This window comes from Rhinoderma darwinii, chromosome 2 (assembly GCF_050947455.1).
Source record: "Rhinoderma darwinii isolate aRhiDar2 chromosome 2, aRhiDar2.hap1, whole genome shotgun sequence".
Classification (NCBI taxonomy): Eukaryota; Metazoa; Chordata; class Amphibia; order Anura; family Rhinodermatidae; genus Rhinoderma; species Rhinoderma darwinii.
The window spans coordinates 57138068-57149903 of NC_134688.1; the positions used below are offsets into that span (position 1 = coordinate 57138068).

Sequence of the window (11836 nt, forward strand, 5' to 3'; positions counted from 1 at the left end):
ACTGGATGGTGTCTCTTTTTTACAGTGGATCCCACCTGGTTCCCACTGTTTTTATCTACCTGCTCTTACTGAAGATGTCCTCAAAACTGGTTTAATGAGATGGTAGATCGGAGAGTGACTGAGGCAGTGGAGGCAAAACAGGGTGGACCTGTTGCAGGCAGCAGCTAAGACATCTTGGCCCCCATTGGGGGACCTCTCCAGAACTCCAGTGAAGGACCTGGGCGTGTAGACGAAGCCAAGGCAGACCCAGCAGAACCGGGTTGATGGCTTTAGGCAGGACGAGGAAGTTGATCTGTTCTGAGTGAAGGACTCCGATTTGTAACGTAAGCGGTTTCATGATAGCCACAATAGGATCGGGCAATGGTAGTCCATTTACAGAAGCAACAGCAAGGGATCTCTCTAGAAGAACTGTGGGTAGATGTAGTCGGTCTACTAAATCCTGCTGGATGAAATCTGCAGCTGCCCTGGAGTCAAAATAGGCAGAGGAGAAGTGTGATGTCTCTCCCGAGATGATGGTCACAGGAATAGATAATTTGGAAGAGGTTTTGATGTTTGGCATCATCCCACCTAGAGTTGCCACTCTAGGAGCTGGAGTTTCCCGGCTTTTGTGGACATTGGCGCACGAAAGGGCCTTTAAGGCCGCAATACAAACACAGACCTGAAGAGCGTCAGCGCTGTTTCTCCTGCTCGGACAACTTGACTCTGTCTACCTGCATTGGTTCCTCAGGTAGAGCAAAAAGAGGGGGCAGTAGTGGTCTCTGGAACGAGGGTGCTAATCTGTGAAAACGTCTCTCCACCGAAACTCCTTATCGCGTTCCTGGATCCTCATGTTGACCCGGGTAGCCAACAGGATATGGGCATCCAAGGTAGGTGGGAGGTCGCGGGCTGCCAGCTCGTCCATGGTGTGTGAGGACAGTCCATGCCATAGGTCGCCACCAATGCTTCATTGTTCCATGCCAACTCTGCTGCCAGGGTACGGAAGGAGATGGCATACTCTCCTGCTGTGGACCCCCTTGCTTGAGGGTTAGCAGAGTGGCTGCTGCTAAGGATCTTCGACCCGGCTTCTTGAACACGTCACAAAAAGTCTGTAAGAACAGGGCTAAGTCCGAAAATTTGGGCCCCTGTCATTACCAGGATGGGGTTCGCCCATGCGAGGGACTTGCCAGCGAGGAGGGAAATAATGAACGCTACATTGGCCTCATCAGAGGAGAAATGGTGAGCACACAGTCATAGCGAGGAAAAAGAGGCAGTGCAACTGTGGATCCGGAAAACAGACAGTAGGAGTATTAGGCAGTGGAACGGCAGCAGTCTCTGGGGAAGGAACAGGGAGTTGATCCAGTCGGGCGATGATGTAGTTTACAGCCACGAGGAGTTGATCCTGACGTGCATATAGATACAATATATACTATTGGGGTCCACCCCTTAGTAATTGCTGACGTGTATATAGGTCACGCATATCCGTCTGTATGACCTGAACTGTGGTCTTAGACTGGCCAGCGGGTTCCATGGCCTGAGCGTTCTGTCACAATCTAGGGAACATATGTAGCTGACTTTAGCTTGACTAATAACGCATTAAATACACAGTGGAAAGATCCCTTATCTTGACCTTTTCAATGACTTCTCAATGGTTATTTTTGTGTGATATCACGCTGCAACAAGTTATCAGAGTCAAGTTAAAGATGGCTACATCCGTATGTGGACCCACTAGGCCGTGGGCTCCGCCTCAGATAGGGCTAGGTGTGGCAGGTTACGCCAGACGAAGCGGATGGCACCAGGAATGGTAGATGACACACAGACGTGGCATATCCAGCCGGCGGTACCACACGACTCTGATAAAAGGCAGGCACAGTTAGGAAACAGCAAGGGATACAGGAAATAGGATGCAGGGAACGGGAACTCTGGGATCGAGCAGGAAAATACTAAGGGACCCTTTGCAATACAAACATGGGAAAAGTACAAACAACGCTCAAGCAAGGAGTGGAAGGGCAGAGACCTTTTTATAATCCAGGGTGCACTGGGGTAGGATAGAAAACTTTTAGGAAGTGCGCACGCTGGCCCTTTAAGGCACTCCTCGCACACTCCAGGAAGGGAAGGCCGCGCCAGCCTTGGTCTCTGGGGAGGTGGCCAGGAAGTTGCGGTCGCGGCTGTTCATCACAGGGTGAGCGACAGAAGTCCACAGTCATAACACTGAGATTTTATTTGGTGTTGTATATATGTACTGAGCAGTGGCGTAACTACCGCCGTAGCAGCCGTAGCGGCTGCTACGGGGTCCGGGGCATGAGGGGGCCCGTGTCGCCCGCCGGCACGGGCCCCCACCATGGCCGGAGGCTCCGCTGGCAGCCGCTATGGCTGCTACAGCGGGACGCCACTGAACACTACGGCAGAGCAGGGAGGTATCTCCCCGCTCTGCCATTAACTGGTTCCCGACCGCTGGCTGTATTTTTACGGCCAGCGGTCAGGGTCCTTAAAACCCAAGCCATAGACTTTTTACAACTCCGGTTTTAACTTACAGCCCGCGCGATCGGGCTGCTGAATGTCGGGTCTCCGGCTGTCAGTGACTGCCGGGGACCCTGAGGAGAGGATAGAAGCAGCTTTCGCTGCCAGCGATCACACATGTATCCCCTATCCTGTGGATAGGGGATACATGTATTTTGTAGGACACACTGTAGGTCGCATTTTTTGGGGAGGGGGGACGCTGTATGGCGTTCCCTACAGGGGGGGCTGTATGGCGTTCCCTACAGGGGGGCTGTATGGCGTTCCCTACAGGGGGGGGCTCTATGGCGTTCTCTACAGGGGGGGATGTATGGCGTTCCCTACAAGGGGGGCTGTATGGCGTTCTCTACAGGGGGGCTGTATGGCGTTCTCTACAGGGGGGGCTGTATGGCGTTCTCTGCAGGGGGACTGTATGGCGTTCTCTACAGGAGGGCTGTATGGCGTTCTCTACAGGGAGGGCTGTATGGCGTTAGCACTGTCCAATAAATATACAGTAAACAGAAGAAAATACGGTCCAGCAATCCTCATGACAATGTGATGATTTTATTAGAAAAACATTTCATAAACCACATGGCATGTTGAAGTGATGATACAAGACTGCTTACGCGCTTCGAAAGCCAACTACATTCTTCGCAAATGTACACCATCTCCTCCAAACAGTCAATTACATCAGAAGTCCAGTTCCTTGTGCTGCATGACTCGTGGACGCCCTATCCGTGGCGATATCCGTGTCCTTTCCACTGCTTCTCACTTGAGTCCTGTAGGCACAAAAAACATTCTGCAAGTATCCATTGTCATCCGTGCCTGCAGATTCTGCTTTAATGATGCAACTCACTCAACTCCTCGTCTATTTCATCGTTTACTGATGCCTCTTTTAGATGCGACAGATGTATTTTTTTTATACTTACCAGCCTGCTTCACAGGCACCATCCCTTTTTATTGGCACCTGATCAATAAGGGGGTCCTTGCTCCACCACCATAACACTGCAATACTAAACAAAATCTTCCATAGACATCACAAAAACTAGACAAGCCTTTCCTCCCTTATGTTTCCCAACATTTCCTGGGACAAGTGTGTGTAGGTAGAAATCAACAAACATGTTTCCTGGCCCCAAACTTTACCCCCTCTTTCCAGTAAAGGATTAGCTTTCGGTATCACGCCTCCTCGCTTTTACCTTTTTACTTTATCCTGCGTAAACATTTTTTTCAGCATCTTAAACGTCTTGCCCATTAGCCCATCTATCCCCAACATCAGACCACTTATTATCATCTGACAGATCAGAATCAGACTCAACCAGCTACTGTTGCCTTCTTCTGCTTCTCTTTACATCCAGATGCGCTGCTCCTGTAATTCCAAACATTGTGCCAGTACCCCGTGTTCTAAACATTTTGGCAACCCCAAGGTGTCCCTCTCCCATGTTGAGATTATGAGGCCCTACTGGGATATTGCTGCCTTCATCGACCCTGGATCCCTGCGCAAGGATCCTGGCACTTGGCCCATCATCGTGCCATGTTCCCTCAAATTTTTGCTAGAATGATACCATTGAGGATACCTGCCTTGCTTCCTTGATGCCATTTGCTCCAAACAATCCAGTACACCCCAAGTCCAGGTCCTTGTGCTGCATGACTTGTGGGGGCTCTATACGTGGCAATATCCTGGCACCTTCCATTGCTTTCCGCTTGAGTGCTGTAAATATAAAAACATTCTGCCAGTGTCCATTATCACCTATGCCTGCAGATTATGACTGTGTAATGAAACTCACTTAAGTCCTTGTCTATTGCATCCAGGCCTTGACACATCGCAAATGTTCTTGGCAGACCAAAGCTGTCTAAAATCCCCCTACACTCCCTCACCCAATTACCTTACACCTACGTTCAGTCCCAAACCGAGCCATGTGGCCAGCATTTTGGACAAAGATACCCCTAACTTACATTATGCCTATTCCTACCAACTATCCAAGGTTCCCCACTACTACGCCTTTCTTGGCATTTTGCCCACTCATTACTTTTTCAATATACAGAGCTACTGGTGGATACTGTATATAGTAACTAATGATGGACATACCGCATATAGATGAAATATTACTTCAGAGAGTCCCCCTGGCAGCAGGCAGCCGATCTCAAGAAATTCTGGAACAAAAAGTATAAACTGTGAAGATATTATGACATGCGCTTAGTATGGTTCATCATATCAACAAATATATGTTCAGCCTATTGAAAACATCAGGGAGATTGTTCCCACAGTCTTGTCATGTGTCTCTATAGGAACATTCTGGATGACATCACATTATAGAATTTCTATAGGTTGTTATTTGCTATAATACTTACATATATACAGTGGATCTTCTAGCATGTCGGCTGTCACTGGTGCCACATATTCAGATGTTATAAATGTCTGTAAAATACATAATGAGTTTAATGCACATACATAAAATAACCCCATATCTATAATGAATAATAATATATTTACTTTCACACATTTCATTTTCTATCACAGGGCGAGTCCAATGCCCCTCTGCCACACAAATAACACCAGCAGTATAATGGCACATAATAGTTGGAGGACCCTGGTATAGATTTTGTATCAGGGACCAGGAGCTTATTGTTATTCTTCTATATAATCTTATCCTTAATGGAAAACTTCTAATTTGTCTTTTGTGGAGTCTTTTGGACTGGAGTAGAGAGAGTAGAAAATGGTAAATTGGATTTCTGGATTCAACAGACAAAATAATTATTAAAGGGGTTTTCTGACAGTTTCATAAACCTTAGTCTAAGCCGCATATGGCTAAAAATAACAAATTGTCCCTACTCATTTTTTAAATTCCCTGTGGCTCCTGCGCTGGTGGTTCTGTTGTCTTTAGTTGCTAGGCCACAGCGGTCATGTCCGTGTGGATGGCATGTCACGTGGCAGCTATTGTGTCACATCCAGGGCCGGCCTTAGGTTTATTGGTGACATGTGCAGTATCTGTGACGTCCTCCCCCTTATGATGCACCATTTAGTGTCCAAATAATTTAATCATACAGTGCCCAAATAACATCACCCAGTCAATAAACTAGGGATTGTATCTTTCTGTTTTTTTATATTATAGGTTTGGGCCCTAAATGCCGGATCGGCAGTGTAAGTTGAGGGTGCCCAGGCCATCTATGGTGGTAGTGCCCTCTTCAGTATTGACCAGTAATACACACTATGTGATCATTTAGAGATGCAGTTAATAAAATACACTGACCTTGGACTCTCCTACTGAATACATCCGACTGAATGTAGAACATTATGTGATGTGAGGTGGAGGGCTCTGCTTAATCTTTGATCTGCCCTCCTGGGACGTGTGGTTATCATTAACTCTTATGAGGAATTAATTCTAGGAGAAAGAAAGACAATGTATTAGGACAAATCTCAATCAATGGCAACATTTCTATCTAGAACAGAGTCCAGTCCCCAAGCAGTGTAAAATTACCAAAGGGGTAAATAGGATGGCCGGCTGGGGTCCAGGGATTTGGGGTGGCCGACAGCTCTGGGGCTCCATACGCCCCTGAAATTGGACAAACAATAACGGCGCAGGGAGGAAGCGAAATGTCTGACCCGGTTGGTCGTCTATTAGGTGAGTATAATTTTTTATTTTATAGGAGCAAAGGGGGCACTATTAATATGGGGGATAAAAGGACTGAGTCGGGGCTTAGAAAAGGGGGCTTCATTACTGTGGGGCCATACAAAAGGGGCATTCTGACCCAGGACATACAAAAAGTGTCATTCTAACTGTGGAGGGTATTGGTGGATACTGCATATAGTAACTAATAAGAGACGCACCTTGCATAGATGAAATATTGCTTCAGAGAGTCCCCCTGGCAGCAGGCAGCCGATCTTAAGGTGTTCTGGAAAAAACAATAATTGTGTAGTTTTATTTCTCCAGACAGACGTGTGCTCAGTATAGACCACCCAACAATGAAGGAAATGTACATTAGGGCTCATGTACACAGCAACTTCATGTGGACGGACCTGTATGGTGGCGCACAGACTGCAGTACTGGTAATGTAGACACTCTGTGTGCGCTGTGTTCTCCCCCATAAGCCAAATGTGTATTAGGAAATGACATAAATAACAAGTCCCTTATATATTACTAATACCATAATATCTTCTTTATGGAGCATTTCTATTATAATAATAATATAAAGCTGCAGCAAAATTCCCAGCGTTTACTTTTGCTACATGTGGATGAGTTTTTGAGACTGTAACTATTCACCTGTAACATTTGTGAATTTTGCCGCGCAGCAAATCTGCAGCGTCTGAATTCAGCTTTATGGCGTAGAATATAGTACTCAAATACTTCAATCATACAGTGCCCAAATAACACTGCCAGACAAGAATTATCTGCCACACTGTAATGTAATCCATTATCAAGGAATTGTATCTGCATCCTGAGCAGTGCCCTTTACTTTTTTTACATGAAGAGTGGGATTGAGTGTTCAAGCAATGGGTGCCCCAGACATCAAGACCAGTGGCGCCCCATTCATTAGTGACAGGTGATGCACCCAGTGTAACCGCACAGGTCGCACACCCCTAAGACAGGCCCTGGATGAACAACATTGGGGAATTTGTTCCCACAGTCTTGTCATGTGTCTCTATAGGAACATTCTGGATGACATCAGATTATAGAATTTCTATAGGTTGTCATTTGCTATAATACTTACATATATACAGTGTATGTCCTAGCATGTCGGCTGTCACTGGTGCCACATATTCAGATGTCATAAATGTCTGTAAAATACATAATGGAATAAACATAAAATAACCCCATATCCAGAATGAATAATAATATATTTACTTTCACACATTTCATTTTCTATCACAGGACGAGTCAGACATTGAAAACATTTTGTAATGTTAGTGTAAACCCAGGGAACATAACTATAGGGGTGAAGAGGTTGCAGTCACACCCAGGCCCAGGTGTCCATGACTGACATTAGGGGGGGTCACAATGTGGGCAATTTACAAATGCCAATCCCCAATGCCCCCATCTCCTAGAGGAATCCCGATTTTCGCTGCTAGAAACGCGATGTCAGTGAGAGAAGCACCCAGGCGGAAAGGCAGCTGCTGAGTTGCCCGGCCGCTTCTAAAACACAAGCAGTGGAAGGGAGCCAGCGCAGCGCCCCGTTCCACCTGCTGGAGGGATGCGCCCTATGTAATGGCACAGGTCGCACACCCCTAAGGCCGGCCCTGGCTACTGCTGAGCCTTATTAGGATAATATACGGTAGCTTTTTAAGACTATTTAATTAAATTAAATTAGACATCATATTGAAAACGACTGAGAAGTCACATTCCACATTACTGACAGCTGCAATTCTCAGACAATGGTAAGGGTATGTTCACACAATTAACTAAAAAACGTCTCTAAAATACAGAGCTCTTTTCAAGGGAAAACAGCCTCTGATTTTCAGCCATTTTTTAAACCACAAACATTTTTTGAGGCGTTTTTACCAACGTTCTTGGAGCTGTTTTTCTATTGAGACAATGAAAAACGGCTCCAAAAACGGCTGAAGGAGTGAAATGCACTTCTTTTTACAGGGTGTTTTTTATGCGCCGCTTTATCAAACGCCCACGTAAAATGCACCATCGGAAAAAAAGAACAGTTTTTCCCATTGAAATCAATGGGCAGATGTTTGGAGGCGTCCAGCCTCCGTATTTTCGGCTGTTTTTCGGGGTGTTTACGACCAGGAAAACGGCTGAAAATAGGCTGTGTGAACATACTCTGTTGTACTGAGTTGTAACTTTAATGAGAAAATATGAAACATTGAAATCTGAATGTAAAATGTTCAGTTGTTACTTGCATTAATAGAAACATTTTACTGGAACTTGAACTGTTTGTCTAAAAAAAAAAAAAAAACCCCCGACAATGACCAGAAAAAAAATCCTTCTACAATCATATAGTTGTGGTGAGGTGTAGGTGTGGTTAGAAATTGCTGCAGTAATGTCCAGTGTGAATCTGGCCTTATATGAGAATTCTAGAGCGTATATATTTCATGTGTCCAGTAACATGTAGAATTAATGATAAAATGCTGCATCTTACCTGTCAATCACACAGTCAATCACAGTCCCGGTCCAGACGTCATTGGCAGAAATTGTAAAAAATATGTAATCCAGCTGCACATAGAACCTAACGGGCTAGTACTGTCTATGACATCATCAGTGACATCATAAGCGGCTGCAGTATCTGTTACATCATCTAATTATCTCCTACTGCCTGGATAGACTGTCTGTGCATACACTGGATATAGGCGTTACATGGGACTGCTGTTTATAAACATGGAAGAAAGATACATGTGTGGTTATAGGAGCTACGACTAAGAACATCTAATGTATGAAACGTGTAATCTGTTACTAGATGGATTTTATACTGTAATACAGATGTAGCCATCTTTAACTTGACTCTGATAACTTGTTGCAGCGTGATACTTTCTTGATCCCGCAGCACTCCGTGTTTCAAGTGTGCGTGAGTAGGCTTCCAAGCCATTGTGTAAAAAATGGGAACTCAGCACTCCAAGGTATTATGCAATAAGTGATATTTGATTTCACATATAGCGAAAAGTAGTAATCCAAAAATAATGGCGCCATTACCCAACAGCGACCGAGGTCACAAGCACCGCATATCCGTGTCTAAAGAAGGTTGAATGTATAGACCGAAACGTTAAAAACCTATTTTTGGATTACTACTTTTCGCTATATGTGAAATAAAATATCATTTGTTGCAGCGTGATATCACACAACAAAAGCCATTGAAAAAGTCAAGATAAGGGATTGTTTATTTAATGCGTTAAAAGTCAAGGTAAAGACATTAACATCTGAACTAATAAAGGATACATTTTATTGAATTTCGTTTTAGGCTACATTCACACAACAGTAAAAAACGTCCGCTTTCAGAACAATGATGTTCTATGGGTATATTCACACGGCCTTTTTTTAACCACCCGTGAAAATTGGCCGTCAAAAAATAGAACATGTCCTATTTTTGGCCGCTTTCACGGCCAGACGGCCCCCATAGAAGTCAATGGATCAATTTTTAACGGCCGTCAATACATGTAACAGCCGTTAAAAACGATTCTGTGATTTGGGGATTCAAGAGCCAAGGGAACTATTGGCTCCCTTGCTGGTAATCGGCGGCGCAATGACACATACTCACCGATGCAGCGCCGTCCTCTACAGGTGTGGTCTCTAGTCTCGTGGGTTCTGCGAAGGTGACGAGATGACATCCTCGCGTCGCCTTCGCAGAACCAGTGAGACTAGAGATCACTCGTGACGTAGACGGTCATGCATCGGTGAGTATGTAGGGCATTCAGGCGGACAAAAATTATGGATATTGTTGCGCTCACTACTATGGTAGCATGGCGCTAGTACAGGGGACATTGTTGTCTACTGTAGCAAATTTTTCGGCACGGTCCTGAATTTACAGAGAGAGTCCCGGAAGATTACCACAGGGAGGGGGGGTGTGGTGCTTTCTCCGGAGAGGTGTCTGTGTCATCATCTACAGGGGGGCTGTGTGCCATCGTCTACAGGGGGCTGTGTGCCATCGTCTACAAGGGGGCTGTGTGCCATCATCTACATGGGGCGGTGTGCCATCATCTACAGGGGGGCTGTGTGCCATCATCTACAGGGGGGCTGTGTGCCATCATCTACAGGGGGGCTGTGTGACATCATCTACAGGGAGGCTGTGAGCCATCATCTACAGGGGGTCTGTGTGTCATCATCTACAGGGGGTCTGTGTGCCATCATCTACAGGGGGTTTGTGTTTCATCATCTACAGGGGGTCTGTGTGGCATCATATACAGGGGGTCCATGTGCCATCATCTACAGGGGGGCTGTGTGGCATCATCTATAGGGGGGCTGTGAAACAATCATGACAATGACCTTTGTTTGGGTGTTTTCAGGGGGTTGTGACAAAAGAAGCCAGACAAATGAAATTCATCAGTTTTTTTAACGGCCATGAAAAACGGATGGAAAATGGATGTCAAACGGCCATTAAAAACGGACAGACGGACTGGAAGTGTATAAAAATTTGCAGACACAATGATGCAAAACGGCCATGAAAAACTGACAGTTGATCAGTTTTTAATGGCCATTTTTTTTCACTGTCGTGTGAATGTAGCCTAAGTTCTGGATCGTCTCCATTTTAATGGATAAAGTTACCGGACAATTATCCGCCCACCAAGAGTTTATTGGACACATGGACAGCCTGGTGAGCAGATGAACTTCTTGTTTCTTTGTTTGGAGTCATGTACAGATATAGCAATCCTTATCCTGACTCTGATAACTTGCCGCAGCGTGATAATTTATCACTTAAGTCACTGAAAACCATTGAAAAAGTGAAATTAAAGTTTCTTGACACTGTGTATTCAATGTATTTAACCCCTTCGAGCTCAGCAACGTAATATTCAGTCGCGCTGACCGGCCCGTTCGCGCTCAGCGACGGAATATTATGTCGCAGGGAAAATGCATCGCCATTTTCCACCGGCGCGTGCACGAGCTGTGACAGCTGCTGTTTGCGACAGATGGCTATCACAGCTCAATACGCCGGGACCTATTGCGATGGTCCCGCCTCCACAATCGCCACTATTGGTCAGTCAGTGAGTAACTGTCCAATAGTGGCGATTGGTCTCTTCACTTCCTCTCCCTGACATCACATCCTGCCGCACCCGCCCTGAGATGGAGATAGCGAGGCGTTCAGAGCGGTTGTGAGTAGAGGGAGAGAAGAAAAAGAGTGAAAAAAAGTGAAAAAAATACAACTTTTTTTTGCTTCCCACCTCCCCAATCCACTACCCAGTCCTTTACCCTTCCTCCTTGTGTTCCCCCCACATTTTTGGTCAGTGATCTCCTATCACTGACCACTTCTTAGTCTTCAGGACCAATTTCTTGGTCCCTGGGGATTATTTTTTTCTTTATAAAACATATAAAATAAAAAAATATATTAAAAAAAAAAAACGAAAAAAAAACCTGTTAATTTTGACAATTTATCTAGTTAGTTTAGTATTAGCGTTAGTTAGTGTCAGGGAACCGTCAAAAAGCATAGTTAGGTATAGCGTCAGGAATCCATCACCATAGTTAGATCTAGCGTTAGGGGTCCATCACAGTAGTTAGGTTTAGCGTCAGGGAAGCTCGGAATAATCTAGATAGGTTTAGTGTCAGAGAATAGTCGCCGTAGTTAGATTTATTCTCAGGGAAGTTCAAATAAAATCTTAATTAGGTTTAGTGTTAGGAACCCTCGCCCTTGTTAGGTTTAGTCTCAGGGAAGCCCACTCGTTCTATAAAACGACCAATTGAGCTGGTTTAGGTAGCAGCCTATTGCTCCTAGTTAG

General features: G+C 45.2%; 1 long non-coding RNA gene across 1 annotated transcript; it reads right to left on the reverse strand.

The window, feature by feature from the left end:
- Positions 1–4462: 4462 nt before the first annotated feature.
- LOC142740572 (uncharacterized) lies at positions 4463–5848 on the reverse strand. Its single transcript, XR_012880790.1, has 3 exons — positions 5721–5848; positions 4822–4888; positions 4463–4623 (listed from the first exon to the last, which is right to left on the reverse strand). It is a non-coding gene; the product is annotated as an uncharacterized LOC142740572 (long non-coding RNA).
- Positions 5849–11836: the final 5988 nt, after the last annotated feature.